The sequence below is a fragment of the Nelumbo lutea genome, chromosome 1 (genome assembly GCF_056320005.1).
Source record: "Nelumbo lutea isolate HS-2025 chromosome 1, American lotus-T2T, whole genome shotgun sequence".
NCBI classification, from domain to species: domain Eukaryota; kingdom Viridiplantae; phylum Streptophyta; class Magnoliopsida; order Proteales; family Nelumbonaceae; genus Nelumbo; species Nelumbo lutea.
In genome coordinates this window covers 91,852,870-91,870,873 of record NC_142684.1, presented here as the reverse complement: position 1 = coordinate 91,870,873, position 18,004 = coordinate 91,852,870, and positions in this window count along the sequence as shown.

Here is an 18,004-nt window from a genome sequence, read left to right as displayed (position 1 = left end):
GTCCAATCCATTTATAAGTGGACTCACATTGGACTGGATCAGGTTGAATTAAATCCGTCCAATTGACACCTCTAAATTTCCCAACTAGTCTCTGACTCTGAGTAGTGGCATCAATGGACCGGGTGGTTTTGGTCCAACCAAATCTGGTTTAAATCCATTGACAGACAACCCTGACCATATCCAATCTGAATCTAGTGAAGAGAAAGCCCAATCTTATCTGATTTAAATGCAAATGGGTTAGGTTGGGTTGGAATGATTGAACCGAACTGGTCTCCCTAAACTAAAAAAAAAAAAAAAAAGAAAATCATATAAAACTATAGAAAATTGAAGGATAACATAAAATACAAAAAAAAAAAAAAAAAAAAAAAAAACAGAAATTATATATAGAGAGAGGGGGGTGCAATGGGTTTGGGTTGGGCTAAATTTGATGGGCTTGGCCGGAAGGCTTGAGCCCAAAGCAGTGTAAAATATTAACTTGGGCCAACCCAAGTCGCACACCAGAGAGAGAGAGAGAGATTTGTTGCATCGACCATTAAACCCTACACTTGCTCGATGTGATAAACATGTGGACCTTTTAAGTCTAGACCGGCCCAATCTAATATCTTATTGGGCCATCAAACCATTGGATCATTAGACTTGGATTGGGAACAGCCCAAATCCAGTCCATTGACACCCCTATCTCCAAGTTTCAGATCTGAGATTGAATTAGTATGGATTTCCCATGTAAAGCTGCCTGGTTGTGACTTGTGAGAGCATTAATCATTTAATTGCTGGTTCCATAGGCATACATTGTGGTCCTGAGACCTGACGGGTATCATGTCATCATCGTCACCTCCTTGACATGAGATGACTGGTACAAGCATATGTGCTCTAATTTAGTAATTTCTGGGTTCCTCAATTCTAATATGAAAATGGTTAGTCAAGAACCGTTTCAACTTTCAAGTTTCAAGTGGTCCGTCCGTATGCTCTCTCAACTTTTATTTCAGTTCTGCCACGAATGAGAATTCAAGTTCAGACTGCATCTCAGACTAGTTGTAGTTCTGCTGTCAGACTTAAAGATTCCCCTCCTAAAATGCCAGCTATTGATATTTCTTTAGGTGACTGTTGGGTTAAAGCTTGAGATTTGAGAGAGTTTTGACATTTGTGATGTGGCAAGACTAGTTCCTCCCATTAAATTATCACATAAACTATGCGAAGTTAGTTTTACCTCCTTCGCACCCAGATCTCTCTTTACCTTGGAGATCTAATTAATTGGTCAATGGTCATTCTCATGAAGAGGATACTTTTGTTTTTTTTTAATTGTTTCTGGGCTGCCACAATGGGAATATGATAACCTTGGGCCACCAGTTCTCCATCATGGGCCAGCAAGAGAAGAGTTTGGCCTGAACCTTGGCAATTGGCAGAGCTTGAAAAACCAATAACCATGACCAAGGTTCAAAGATGGTACAAGTTGAAAATCCAAAAAGACCCAAAATTGGGAGGTTTGATCAATCTAACCTCTCCAGTGTTTTGAAGCTTTCAAGCTTCCAGTAAAAGCGTGGTCATCTATTTCATTACATTGTTTTTAAATTGTCGTTGACCCGGATAGTCAGACTGTTAGGCTTGAGAACTATCCAAACAACTGGTTCTATTTCATTCTCAACCTGTTTTTTGATCCAAAACTGTTGACTTGATCAGTGACTCACTGACTCAAACGGTTAAACCGTTAGCCCGTTCGACTCAAACAATGGCTTTTAGTCATTTTTTATTTTAATTACTTTTTTTTATTTTTTAATTTGGAACAGGCCATCTATTCGAACTGGTCGATCGAACTGCTGACCTGGACAGTGATGGCCAAAGCGGTTTCAATTCCAGGTTGGTTTTTAAAACATTATCAAACACGCATGTTACACAAAGAATCAATAGGATCAAGTTGGACAGGGGGTTCATTTTGCATTATAACATCTTCAGATCTATCATTATTTGCTACTTGAGAATACATTTGAGATATAAACGAAAAAAAAAAAAAAAAAACTACTGTGCCAGGATTTTAATTTTGTTGAATCGAGAATAGTGAAATTCAAAGACTGTATTAGTCTTAGATATGGGTATCTAAGACTACTGTTCTGTGAAATTCGAAGACTGTGCCAGGATTATAACAGCTCAAAAACTACTGTTCCATTTCTAATCTTAGATATGGGTATCAACCACCAAACAATATCAAATCTTCTGTGTCTTACTTCTATGTGATTGTGTTTTCTTTCTTGTATTAACATCTATTGGTTTATATAAATCAGTATCAAACTATCAGTTTTGTATTGGTTCCTATATTTATCTTTATTAGTCCGTCTTGGTCCATATAGTTCTAATATACGGAGTGTGAGCTTGATATTATTGGAATTCAATGGATGTATCACGTCCCTCGGCCCAAGAGAGGATACACATAAGCCGTATTATATTTGATACTTTAAACCTAATTGTTATTGATGTATACTAAGCTAGACATGAATCATACTTCATGGATGGAAAATATGATGGCTACGATCATAAACAAATTGGTTTTGGCTATAGCTGAATTGAATCTGCCTTACCAGAATTTGATACCATATATATTTCCGATGTAAGGCAACTTGGAAATGTAAACACTTAGGGCTGTAACTTGGGCCAGATTGAAGTTTGGATTAGGATTGGGGTAGGAGGGTTCAACAACTTGGGTTAGATAAGGGTTGACCTTAACCCGAGACCAACCCAATTTACAGCCCTATGAACACTCCAAATAGGTTTTATTGTCATTTGAATGTTTACAACATGTAGAAATTTTGGTGTTTAATTAATCTCATATTAAATTTTCATTATGTCACTGATGGCTCTAGATCCATGTCCTACATTCTTTTTTTCATTCAAAATTGGCTTTTTTAGGTTTGGAAGGAGTATAAATGCAAATATATGTAAAATAATGCAAAATATAAGGTTTTACACTCTACAAATTTGTATTTGTACTCTTTTCAAACTAAGCCTTAGGTTTAATTTGTTTGCGATTCAAATTTCAATTACACTAGTGTAAATGCATAAGATTGCAAATATGGGAGTCTAAATTCTAGTTTATTTTTTGCTTTATATTTGATTTTCTCTTATTTGTTTGGGATAAGTAAAATAGGAAGTCAAATGATAAATGATGTGGTCGTCACCTTATATATATGAAAGATAATGAAGGTGGAGGATGGTTGTTTGTTTCGGAGATAATGAATGTGGTCCTCACTTTAGGCTCAGTTTGGAAGGAGTACAAATACAAATATGTAGAGTGCCAAACCTCGTATTTTATTTTGTATGTATTTGCACTATACATATTTGTATTTGTACGCTTTACAAACTAAGCCTTATGAGAGGGAATTGAGGTAGGAGAAAGGTGGTGCAAATCAAAGCTTTGAAAGGCTAATGGCATAGTTGAGGCCAAGAATCAAAGTATCGATATTGGGTATTGAATTGTGCAACTTGGATATGGATATGGATACTGATACACTAATGCATGGATATCAACAATATATATATATATATATATATATATATATATATATATATATATATATATATATATATATATATATATATATATATATTGCTTGGATATGCTAGAAATTTCATAAATTACATTAATAACACTAAATTGAAATCAAAATAGCCATAAATTATGTATAAATACATAGGAAATGTATATTTTAATGATATATATGAAGAAATATATTACAATTAATATATTAGGATGCATAGATGTTATACAATTTTAATGATAATGCATCAATTAAGAGTCCAAGATATATTATATAATTTTTTATAAATTAATACATGCACAAAGTCATTATTTTGTTATTTTTTATTCAAGTCCAAGGCAAAAAAAAAATGTATGCAACTATTATATTTTAATTATTATGTCATTTAATTTTTAATATTAACAAAAAAAATCAACTAAATATTAAATTCTCAAATGTTATAAACATCAACTAATTATTAAATTCTCAATGCAATACTTTCTACGGGACCACAAAAAGTCCTTTTAAGTACGTAAACGCATTTGGAGAATAAGTCTAAAATAGCACTTTTCTAAAAATAAACAAGAATTGGGTGGTATTTTTATTGAATAAATGTTTAATTGAATTTATTGGGGCAAAAATGTCTCCAATATCTTACACTATTTCCAAAACTTGCCCCCACCTTCAAACATGATAGAAACCCTATCCTTTCTCCCCCACTCACCTCTATACTTTATATAGGTTTGATATCACCCCATTTTCTCTCCATTTTTTCGTTTTTCCATATTTCTCACCCCACCCTATCTTTTTCCCATTCTTTTCATTTTCTTGTAGTCGCAGCGACCAGGGCGATTTCTCCCCCATCATTTTTCCGTATTGCTTATAAGATCGAACTCACTATATATCTACGAGTTTTAAAGCACCCGTTTATTTTTATTTTTTTTTTATCTCTATAAAAGTATTGTTGAAAATCAATTTTTTTAAAGAAAATGTGCTTAAATTTATTACAATTCCGAATCACAAAAAGAGTGTTTTTAATAGAGAGACACGGCATGTGAGGCATGGTATCAACATGTATCGACATGTATCGGTGTGTCGAACTGATACAATGCCATACACACCAATACAAGATCATATTGGCCCGACATGCACGAACTTAAGGGATACGCCTTTGGTCATAGTGTATCCCATATTTGTAAGCACCAATACCGATGTGATATGCTCCGTATCGGACATATTATATTAATACTTTAATCTTTGGTTGAGGCATAATGGTCTAAAAGTGTGAGGCATAAGTCTTGAACTTTTAAGAGAAAATATTAGTTATAGTTTATAAATGGTTAGAACATATGATAAATCAAATTAGTACATAATTTTATATACAAATTACAAATTATCACATTGTAAATGAATAATTAACAAGAGTAAGTCAATAAAAAATCATAAAACTTTGAAGGCATGTGCTTCATTGAAATGAACATGCATAGAATTCAAAACCAAGATACATAAATCAGTAAAATAACAATGTGAAATATATTTAGGTACTGGACAATTAAAAAGAAGAGTAATTTAAAGGAAAAAAGAAATGAAGCAAGGTAAATCATATTTCTCTTTGTAGCCCTTATTTAGGAGCACTTATTTTAAGTACTTATTCAAATATACATTTAAAAAGTTTTGGGACCACAAAAAAATGTCCATTTTAAGTACTTGAACGCATTTGAAGAACAAGTCTAAAATAAGCACTTATCTAAAAATAAACAACAATTGGATACCTTTTTTAAGCACTTATTGAATTTATTGGAAGAAAAATGTCACCAATATTTTTCACTATTTCTAGAAATTTCCCCCATTTTCAAACATGATAAAACTCTATCATTTCTCTCCCACTCGTTTTTCCTTTTTTTTCTTGCAGTGGTAACGACAAGGGAGATTTCTCCCCATCATTTTTCCGTATTGCTCATAGGAACGAACTCACTCCATATCTATGAGTTTGAAGCATATGCTTATCTTTTTAGTTCTATAACAATATTGTTGAAAATCAATTTTTTTTTTTAAGAAAATGTGCTTAAACTATTACAGTTTTGATACCCCAAATGTCCGGTATATGGCTATGTTAAGATAGGGCAATATAATATTAAAAATATACAATATATGAGTATGTTAAGTTAAGGATATAATTGTTACTTTCACAAAAATAAATAATTATGGGATAAACAATTCACCAAATACAAATAAGTGCAGTTGGAAAAAAAGACCTCCCAAACACTAATAAGTTTCCCAAATATAATTGTATAGGAAGAAAAAGAAAACGATACTTCTTATATTACATTTTAATTAATTGCCCAACGCTTTAGAAAAGAGGAAACAACTCAACTGATTGGCTCTATAAAAAGTATCATAAATAATAAAAAAAAAAAATCTATTAAGAAAATAAATGGGAGGCAAAAAAATAGGATTTTCTTATAAAGGGAAAAAATAGAGAGAAGAATGACGAACCTAGGAAGTTAGATTCCTAGTTGCTCAAGAGTACTGTAAAATCATAAGAAAAAAACGACACATGATTCAACCAAGAATAGAGAAAGAACAAAAAATTTCTCAAAACCCTTACTACATGAGGGTCCATCGCCCAAACCCATGACCCCTAACCCCGGTAAAGGTAAGAATCGATCCCAAGTCTATACAACACCACTAGCTAGAATCCTTACCTATTGAACCAGTTGGCACTTTCAAGTTGAAGTGTTAAAACCCAAAGAAGTAGAGTGGGAAGGGGGTCCAACAGGGCTTAGACCCATGGCCCATAGGTTGTACTGGGATGGTTTGACACAAATTTTTTAATGAAGGAAAAATAAAACAAAAAGAATAAAAATTTAAAAATGACTTAACAAAATAGACAAAAAATGATAAAAAAATCTTAAAAATCACAATTGACTTGGATTACAATTTATAAATTGAAAATCAAAATTTACAATAATATTAAAAATTTTATACAATTACTAAGTCTTCAAGCTCCATTTCCTTCTTGACCATTGTTTAGATTTTTCGTGTTCAATTGGATGAAAGGTCATGTCTTCCTTGATCTTTTAGCCTATCCTCTACATGTTTGGATGCTCCCAATCTTTGAGACATACACATTTCTAGAGTTTCATCTATCATATGGTTTCTCTTTTCATCTAATACCCTTTCTTCAAATGTGATGAAGTTTGTAAAATCATTTTTCAAATAAAAATAAAATTCATAAAATGAATATGAAGAAGAGCTAGCAACTGATTGTTGTTTGCTTACATTTATTAATGACCATGTCTTATTTGATGTACTACTATCTTCGCTATCAAATGGTGGCACTGTATAGGTCTTTTTATTTCCATATTACATTTGAAGTAATAAAGATTCACTTTCATTTTTTTTTCTTCCAATATTTTCATGGTAAGAATTAAGTAAAACATTCATACCTTGTTGTTTAATCCTAAGGTCTAATATTGCATATAAACAACATAGAGGAGAAATAATTTTCCGTTATTTTTGAATTTATTTTCTATTACTTCAATAATATTTTCCTAATATTGTTCATCTCTATATTGTGAAAAAACAATAAAAAATTACATTTGAAGTAAATATTGTTCATTATTGTGAAAAAACAATAATTGTTCAAACCATTTTGAACACATAAATTTAAAATACGACATATGCATCTATCTCTCTCAGGGGTGCAAATGGACCGAATCACAACCAAACTCAAATATCTCCCTGTCAGATTTTTGGATCAAATCAAATTGAATAATATGATCCAATTAAAATGAGTTGAATTCAGATCACCCCATCATAAATATGTTTATATTGCAGTTTATAATTTTTTACATTATTTACTTTTCTATCAAAAGACATGTATATATAATAAAAATAATTGAAAAAATGCTTTTATTTTTCGTTTTTCTTTATATATACTGTTATATTTTTCCTTTTAATAATTTTTTAAGTTTTGCAGAATCTAAATCGGCTTGGATCAAATTCTGATATACAACATCCTTAACGGATTTGAATTGGAATTGACCGACATCTTATTAGATTTTCGAGTCAGGTAGGATATAAGATTTATATCATCAAATTGGATTCTGATAATACCCAATTTCAATCCGATCCGGTAACAAAAACCCTTGAAAGCTTCATTAAGGCCCAAGAGAGATTGTGAAGGGTCCAGGTTAAATGTCAATAACAAAAGCCCTTCAATAACAAAATCACTGTTAATAGTAGCCTTAAATGTGACATTTAATTAGGTAGCAAAAATTGTAACTAAATTTTGAAACAGGATTCAGTCAGTGAAGAACTAGTTCCAGCATCGGTTATAGCCTTGTATTGGGAATATCTCCCCATGAAATAGCACAGAAGTATGGAGATGTCTCCCATGCAAGGCTGTAAAGGCTGTTCGAACGGACCTTGCACTGACTGAAACCAATCTCCTCAAATTTATGAGAATAGTCAATTCCTGTACGAACAAATAAAGTGATAGTTAATGTACTATTTTCTTAAAATGGCAAAGTTTTAAGGAGAATAAAAAATGAAACTACGAGTTTGGATGGAAAAATTGCCTATTCATGCTTAGAAAGATCATTGGGTGGGTCTCAGTTAAGGCTGTTAATGGACCAGTTCAACCAAATAGACTCGTACTATGTTTGGGAGTGCTTAAAAATAAGTGTTTATTCAAAATAAGTGTTTATTTCGGATATTAAGCACTTATTGGTATTTGGGAAATAAACTCGAAATAAGTATTTATTTTATAAATAAGGACTTATTTTTTAATCCCAAATTTCCAGCTTTTATTAAGTGCTTATATAATAAGCATTTATTCAAAATTTTCTTCCAAAATGATCCCTAGTTGAATTTTAAAATACCACTTATAAAATTATGCCTAGTTGAATTTTATAAAAGTACTCTCACAAAAGTGCTTTCGTAAAAGTACTCACAAAAGTGCTTTCATAAAAGTACTTTCATCAAAGTGATTTCATAAAAGCATTTTTGTAAAAGTACTTTCGTAAAAGTGCTTTCGTAAAAGTGTTTTTATAAAAGTAATTTAGTAAAAGTGCTTTCATAAGGGTATATTTGAAATTTTGAAAGAAAATGAAGGACAAAATAGTCACAAATGCTTATATAAGTGCTTATTGGAGAAAAAGACTACTAAGACCCTGTTTGATAATTAAGTGGTTGTTAAAAGAAGTACTTGTGCGTACTTGTTGCACAAGTACTTTTTAGAAGTACTTATTTTAACAACCACTTAAGGCTGTTTGGTGACCCACTTGCCAAATCACTTATTATGTGTGGAGATGTTTGGTAAGTTACTTTCCCCATAAGTATTTATATTGAAACAAATGATAATTTTAGCCTTCACTCATACATCAGTTTTAATCAAAATATTGCACTAAAAATAGTTTTAAAACAAAAACAAGGGAGGAGGATGGCTGACCTGAGTGTTGCCGGCAAGAGCATAGTGAGAATGCCTGAAATCGCCCCAAAAAACCAGATCTGGTAAAGAGGGTTTCAGGCGTTTAAAATCTCAAAAAAAACCCAAAATATTCAAGAATATATGTAGGAAACAAGTCCAAACATGAAACCGACCTAGTCATTGGCGAGTTTGTATCTCGTTTGATGGTCGCCAGTCACTCCCAAGGAAGGTGTTGTCACTGGTATGCTCGACCCTATTCGAGTGAGGAAGAAGGGTGTTTAAGGAGAGACTGGGGTATTCTAGGTATTTAAAAAAATAAACAGGGATTTTTTAGTCCCAAAATTTTTGCAGGTCCACTTATTAACAAGTACTTAAAAAAAAGTAACTCTCAAGTGGCTTTTTTAATAAGTACTTTTTTGATAAAGAAGTACTTTTTCGATACTTTTTTATCAAACTCCCACAATTGTTTATTTTCCACTTAATGTATGGTCCCAACATTTTTATTAAGTACTTATTTAAAGTGAAATCAAACAGGCACTAAACATACTAAATGCAAATAAATGCTTATTCGAATAAGTACTTGTTTTTAAGCACTTATTCAATAAACACTTCATTTTAACTTAAGCACACCCAAACATGGCATCAAACTGATCCAACCGTATTACACAAGATCAAGGTCTCCACTTCTCCATCTCGAGCTCTGATTAAAATAATGTTGGGATTGTTTTTACATTATCCTACAAGGTTAAGACCCAAACTGATCATAGTGTATGTATGTATGTCAACACATGACAACTTTTCATGGCCTCTATAGCAACTTCATATAATATGTTCAAAATTGTCATTTTTGGGGGATATATAACTATATAAGATGTTTTAATAGGATAGAATAAGAGAATTAACAAAATTATTGTTAAATTACCAAGTTAAAGTATCGACAGATATAATCAAATCTTATCAGTTCAGATTTGATGAGGCCAATTGAGAGATAGGGTTGGTATTAAGGTATGGGTCGGGACTCAGGACAGGGTTGGTGTGTTTATCAGTTTGGGAGTGGATCTGCCCAACTTGGCCTATACCCATCCCATTGACTGATTGACAACACAACTTTAGCATGCAACCACCAATGACAAATGAACATGATCTCCATTTGGTGTAAATTCAAAACAAAGAATGATCTTCTTTGTTGGGTTGTTTGGAGGTTTATGTTTTATTGGGCGAATGCATGAAAATGCTATGACCATATTCATAGAAGATGTGAACTCCAATTCTATCTATATAGTAGGGATGCAACTTGGGCTGGTCGAATTGGGCCTTTTGTTAAAATTTGAATGAATCTGATTTCAATGCCCAACTTCGAAGTAGTGCACAAGGATAAGTTTGGGAGTACTTAAAAATAAGAGTTTGTTGGAATAAGTACTTATTTTGGGCCAGGATCATACTAATAAACACTTATTTGCATTTGGGAAATAAGCCCAAAATAGGTGCTTATTCTAAGAATAAGTACTTGTTTGAGAAGCCCAAATTTTAGACTTATTCAATAAGTGCCTATCAAAGTTTAAAATGTTGTTACAAATCAGCCCCGTATCAGCCAATACCTAACGTATCGGGGCCTTCCTGATGTGCCCCTATAGAGGATGTATCGGGTCAGGCCATGGTTCAAAGGGTAGTCGGGACTTAAACTGACTCCTCTAAACCAGTTTTGAAAAAAAAATAAAACACAAAAAACAGCACCAATACAGACCGATACACCGGGCATATCAGCCTGTATCAATATTTAGAACCTTGGTGCCTATTTCTTTTCTAGCCTATCTTAGCCCACCACTTCATTTTAAAAATACCTACATTATCCCCATTTAAAATATGTACTTTGTTACTGAACGCTCATAAGTTTTTATTAGAATAAGCATCCAATAAGCACTCCCAAACTTGGCCTTAGACCAACCTGAATTGCATCCCTAAGCCTTTGTTTGTTTGCGATATAAACACCGGACTGGGGTATTTATGTACCCCGGTTCACGTTTGCGAGCGTTTGTTTGAAACGTAAAAAAGTAATGATTATTTGAGCAAAAATGTATTTTATGACACTTTTGTAATATGAGAAGAGAGCATTATTGTACCTATTTTTTTGATACAATTTTGTGTTCTTTTGATAATTAACTTTTTGAACAAAGTTAATGCATTGGAGCATTTAATGATGGGCCCACACTTTTGCACTAATTTCAAACAAACAAGATGAAAGCAAAAACGGTTTATAATGTGAATCGTGTTTGCATTTATGAACCAAAAAATGGGTAAATATGTTGTGTACATATTTGCATTTGCACTGCAACCAAACGCAGCCTAAGACTCAGTTTGGAAGGAGTACAAATGCAAATATATAGAGTGCAAAACTATGTAGTTTTGTATGTATTTGCACTGTACATATTTGTATTTGTACTCCTTCCAAACTGAGCCTAATATACTTTGGGGTTGCAAGTTGAAACTCTGGCCAGTTAAAAGCAAAATAGTTGATCAAGGCCAGAAGGATCCAAACGGTATAGATTCAGCCTCAGGCTCTTAGCTTTGTTTTAAACTTGAGAACAAAATGATGGTCAATATGACAAAATAGTGCACTTAGTTACTTGGACAACTTTGTATTAGACAGTGTATGCCCTTAGCTCCAATCAGCACGATATACATTATGACATTTATTGTAAATGAATAAAGTACATATTTGATTCATGTTTTTGTGGTGTATTTCTGTGTAATACCCTTAAACTAAACACATATGAGACTCGTGTTAGTTTAGAATCTTCACAATCGTTGGATAGATCAGGGAAGATTTATCCTGCCAAGGCTAACACTGATGTGCTATCAAGTTGGTTGGGGTGCCTTATCTCAGCTACTAGGGTGAGATTTGAGGCACATGTAGTGTGAGTTTTCTTGAAACCCTGAACCAGACCAAAATTGCAGTATTGCCCTGGACCTTAGAGATAGATGGGAAAAACTAGAATGTTACAACTAACCCCTAGACTCGATTATGATACTGCACTAGGTGTCGGATTGGGCTGTCTTTGATGTGCCAATCAGTGAGATCCTTAGAGGGGGTCAAAACCTGGGTATGTTGGGACAGTACGAGAATTCATCTGAATGGGTGATCATAGTGATAGCAGCCCCTTTGTCGGACAAAGTGAATGATCGGGAAAATGCATTCTCTTTGATTAAAACCTAAAATTGCCGACAGTGGATTTCAAATGTGTTTGAAATTTGGTTTTGCAAAATATATTTATACAGAAATATACTTATATATCTTATGGTTTCAAAATGTTTGCAAAATGTTTTAATTACCGGGATCCATGTGAGTAGAGAGTGCAGCACTGTACCTTACAACTGAGGGAGAGGTCTTTTCTTGTCAGGCAGTGTTTGAACATTAAGGGCTGAGAGGTTAAGTGTAAGATCATTGAGGGTTATACCTGATGGGCTAATTTTGCATTTACCCACAGTCCTTGGGCCTTCATAAGATGGCTGGACCCGATAACCATTTATTATAAATGTTGGGCCCATTAAGAGCCCATAGTGATGGACTTAGGGGTTCACTATATTCAACAGTGAATTTGGTCAGGCCTTGTAACAGAGGCTAAGCTGATGTGTAGATCAATGTTAGGGTCCCATGCCATACAAATAGAGCCAAGCTAGCCAGCATTAAAAGGAAGTGAGCCTGAAAGCTTAAGGGGCCTAAAGCCCATTTTGAACTAGGTTAATTGGGTTAATTAAATAGAGGCAGATTTGGGTTTGGATCAGTAGATAAGGACAAGAGGATAACTCTCATCCATTTAAAGAGTTTAGATCCAAATAAAGATTTGGACCAAGGAACTCCTAATTTGATTAGGAATAAGCTGATCCTAAACTATAAATAAGATAAGGGATTATCCTAATCACTTAAAAGAGTTTAGATCCAAATAAATATTTGGATCAAGAAACTCCTAATCAGATTAGGAGGTTGTCTCTTTAAGGCTATAAATAGAGAGCAGGGCGGATCTGAAAAAGACACAAACATTACAGAAGACAACTTAGTTTGACTGATTTTTTCCTTCAATTCTTTTTCGCCCTACTTTATTCGATCTCCAATTCTTGAAACTGGTCAAGATTTGATCTTGATATTGTTTCTTGTTAGAAGAAAAAATTCTGAAGCTGTACTCACTACCCCATTCGGTTCTTGCTGAAGAATCAAAAGGTTCTTGGTGAAGAACTACTTGCCAATCCTGCCTCATCCTAAACTGTGTCATCTTCAGTGGAGAGAGGATTTGGTATACTCTTTGAGTGTGAACACTTGCATTGGGATGAGCTTTTTTCCATATAAGGTATATCCCTCCCTAATCTTGGTTTCAGATTTGGTTTGGTTTGGTTACAAGAACGAACCTTGAAAATGCAGTTTTCTAAATTGGGAATAGGATTCTCAGATGGGAGTAAAGAAATTTTTTAAAATTTGCCCAACCTTCCTGTAGGGTTTGGCCATCCATATGATGGATCTCCCATCCCTTCACTTTACTCAATAGACTATCAGAAACCATATACATTTAGGTTCTGTTTGGATAACTTCTTGCTTTTAAGCTAGGCTTCGGGGAAAAAAAAAGACAAACAGTGTTTCGAGCATTTGATAAGAAATACTTTTAAAAACATGACAATTTAAAGCCAAAACATGAAAATACTTATAAGAACAAAGCTTGAAATATTTAGGGGTATTCTGTAGCATGGTTGTGGCTCATTTCACACTCCCCATAGAGAATGGTATTATTTTACACTGTGGCATGTTTTAAATTGAATTATGGTGTATTTTTGAAATTGAATATATCATGATATTTTCACCACACCAAAATTTAATGTTCTAAAACCCCCTGCACCTTGAAACACTCACCAAAGAAGTATTTGAAATATTTTAATAATAATTTATATAATCCAAATATCAAGAATTTGAAACACACCACATAACCACAGCTTGGTATGGCCCTGGAAGAAAAATAAAAGCTTGGTATGTCAAGATGCCTTTCAAAACACACCATTTAAAATAGACCACAGTTGTTTTCTAAAAAAATGGTGCCACATCAGAAAAAATGGTGTTTCAAATAATACCCTCTTGTTTGGTACCATTTTTCCAAAAAAAAAGGTTGCTCCAGATCATGCCTTGGAAATTGGGAAAGTATGGTCTGGAGCAACGCCAAATCCAATGTTTTTTGAGAAAATGACACATTGCTATCAACGGTGCAATGATGTGGCATCATCTTGGACGTTGGATATTATAGATCAATGTTGAAAATATTGCTGCCAACATTGGTACCAAACAAAACTAGTATTGTTTTCTCAGAGAACACCTATGTGGTAGCACCAGTTCCAAACAAAAATAAACATCATTTTCTTAGAAAACGGTACTTACAACTCCACATGCCTAGTACTGCTTTTGTGAAAAAACGGTGCAATGTTCCCAACACTGATGTCAAACACCTACTAAAATTATCCAAACACAACGTTAATTTTATGTAGGGGCTTCATTTCAGTCCAAGAATTAAAATCCTATTGACTCTAAACTTATATTTTTTTCTTTAAATTTAAAAGTTTTTCCAAATAAAAGGCTTAACTTCTATCACGTTATTGGATTGTTCTATTGAAATTCCACTGAAACTTGCCGTGCCACCTCATATATAAAAGAGAGAGCACATGGAGAATTTTTGGGCCCCCACTATGCTGCCAAGTTTAAAAGGCTTAGCTGTTTTTCATCTCTCTTGGTCTATATTTACTGATATGGAAAGGTTTTCTCAACATTTAGCTCAGATTGTTCTTAGACAATTTGCCCTATTTCTCAACATTTAGCTTTTTTTTTTTTCTTACATACTACACACTAGCCTTAGAGGAGAATAAGGGTGGGGCAGAGCAGAATGAACATGAGGTCCACTAGCCTTCAACTCATATTTGCACTTCACAAAGTGATCCCCACGCCAACCCCTTTACACATTGTAACCACACATTAGGAACATCCCCCATCTCCTCATGAATGAGCCTACAGTTCTGCAATGTGCTGTAGGTTGGTGTGTGGAGCAGATCCGGATTCCACTGGTGTTACCACGGAGATCCTACAGTTCTGCGGATTTGTTATATGACTCTGGATCTCCTGTCCATGAGAATTCTGCCCACGTCTACCCACAGCATACTACTCTCCGTGAATTGGGAATATCTCCCCCTGCTATGTAGAGGAAGAGATATTCTCCATGTGTGGTTGCGATAAACATGGGCAGAGTTTGTGTGGACAGGAGATCCGGACTCTTGTTACATAACTACTTTACCAAAATTTGTTCATTTCCTCTATAGTGTAAATTTTGACTCATTTTTGTTTCATATTTTAGTTTATTTTATTTAATTGCAGTACAAATGAAGTAAATTAAGACATAAAACTAAATAAAGTAAAACCCAAAACAAAATTAAACGAGAATTTACACGTTGTTCAATTGTACTCTTATGCATTTGTACTAGTGTAAATAAAATTACCCTGCAACCAAACACAACCTTAGACTCAAAAGAATATAAATACAAATATATACAGTATAATACATATAAATAATACAAAATACAAGATTTATACTCCTTCCAAACTGAGCCTTAGTAATAATGCTCAGACCTCAAGTTTATGAATACAATCAGCAGGAAAAGTGAAAAAAAAAAAAAAAAAACAACTCTAGGAATCCGACTAAACTTGTCAAGGCAAAGTCCCAACTTTCCAAAAGAAACCATCTTGCCACGCCAGAACACGATGAAGATTATAGAAATGCCAAGCCAATTAATTACCCCCATAAAGGATGTATTTTGCATACAGATTTATACGACCAAAACTCAACTAAATATGGATTCGGTTTCAGATAAACCCATTCCTTTTTTTTTTTTTGTTTCTCATGAGTCATCACGCAACTTTAACCCCCAAGAATAATTTGCTGTATGCCAGAGCAGTGAAATGCGTCAGTGATAGAGTTCACACCGGTAGGGGTGTCAATTGGACCGGATTTGATTCAATCTGATCTAGTCCGATATAAGTCCATTACAAAAGGACCAGGTCCAATCCAATCCAATGAATACTATTGATCATTTTAGATTGATCCAATTCAATGTTTAGATCATCCAATCTGTTTAAATTGGTTTTAATCCAAACCTGATTCATTAACACCTGTATTCTTATCTTTTATTAATGGATCAAATATTGGTTCACTCCAACCCAATTCAGTATAAATGCATTACAAATGAATCAGGTTTAATTCAATTCAATAAATACTTTAGACCATTAAATTTAAACCGGTCTAATTCAATATGTTTTATTGACCCATCCAATCCGCTACATTGATTTTGATTTGGAAACCAGCCTATTGACACCCCTACACACAGGCTCATTCACACAACCTAGTGAGAGTCTATCCTTCCACAGTTTGAACCTGTGCCTCCTCATTATAAAGGATGATGCCTTAGACCAATTCGAGACACGAGTGGATTGGCAGCAAACCCACTCCATTTAAAACCCCAGTTGAAAGCCAACATGAAACCATGCAAATTCCCTTCTTTGTAATCGTTGTTGGTACACAAATGCACTTCAATTTAGTTTTGTTTCTTGAAATCTTAGAGGCAATTGTATTCCAATTTGCATCAGAAACAAATGGCGCTGACTGCTATTATAGGTTGCACTTTCGCTGTTTGCATGCTGCACAATATTGCACCTTTACAAAGGTAATGTTGCAAAGTAGCAGACAGACAGCATAAGATCCAACTCAGAGCATCACTACATACTTCCTTTACTTTCATAGTGGAAATTTTCAGTATCATACTACCATACTAGGGAATGGATAGGGTCTAGGAACACAAGACCCCTAACTGTGGTTAGAAGTTAGAACCCTCATAGTCAGCATCCCACATTGCATAGATTCAAAAGATCAGGACCCACAACTGAATGGGTTCTGTCTAAAATGGGTCCCCCATCAAAAATAAAACTCAGCTTGATTAGATGTCTTTTATATCATCTGATTCATGGGTCATGTGAAATCTTTTAAAGAGATAAATAGAGCTTTGGAAACTGTCCAACTACTGCTTAAAAATAGACATTTTTGAATGTGATTTTGAGTTGAATTTTAGATCATTTAATTTCAAGATGGGACCCATTAAACGAAAGGGTCCCGATTAGTCTAATCTAAGGCAGATGACCAAGTTATTGGGCCCCATACCACTTAAGGGTCCTGTGTCCCCAGGCCCAAGTCTTGGCAATCATAGAATTTGCAACTTTTTAATAAACATCCTTACCAAGATTCGGTTTCTTTATGGAGAGGACCCGCTTGAGACTGTAGGCAATTGGCTTGGCATTCAACTCGGAACTAGGGGGAGCCTAATTGTGGGCCAGGCCGGCCTCATAAAGTCAACAAATCACTATTCTCATTTCTCACCAGGCCCAATTTCTGGGCCTTGTATTAGAACATTAAACTTGACAAAGTGACAATCCATACAATAAAACCCTTTAATTTCACACGGTGAATCCATTCTTTCAGATGGCTTGTTCTATACATTCTTTTGGAAAACCGGCTCAGAGCATCCCGTTTGTACCATGAAAACCGGATTATGGATTCCTTTTCTGGTTCAATGATTTAAGGGGTCTTGACTGCTTTTGGTTAACCGTGTGGAAACCATGAATCAGATAGCTCTTTGGTCTATGTCCGGTCTGGTTGTCAAATGGTCCATTTTAAGAGATTATACGCAACAAGAATGAGCATGGTTGGTGTTATATGATTAGAGGACAAGGAGATTCAAGACTATCACTGAATCTGTCCAACCTAGCAGACTAAACTAGATTCAGAGGTACAAATTAGGGTTGCGTTTGGATAAGCTAGGATATGTGTTTTTGAAGCCCAAAAGGCTTAGTGCCCGTTTGGGAGCTCAAGCTTTAACCAAGCTGCTTTCACCAGAACCATTTTGAAGAAGCTATTAAAAAATAGCTTCACCTGAAAACCAATTTTCTTGTTGAATGGCACCGTTTCTGGGTTTTCAGGTTTTCCACCAAACATAG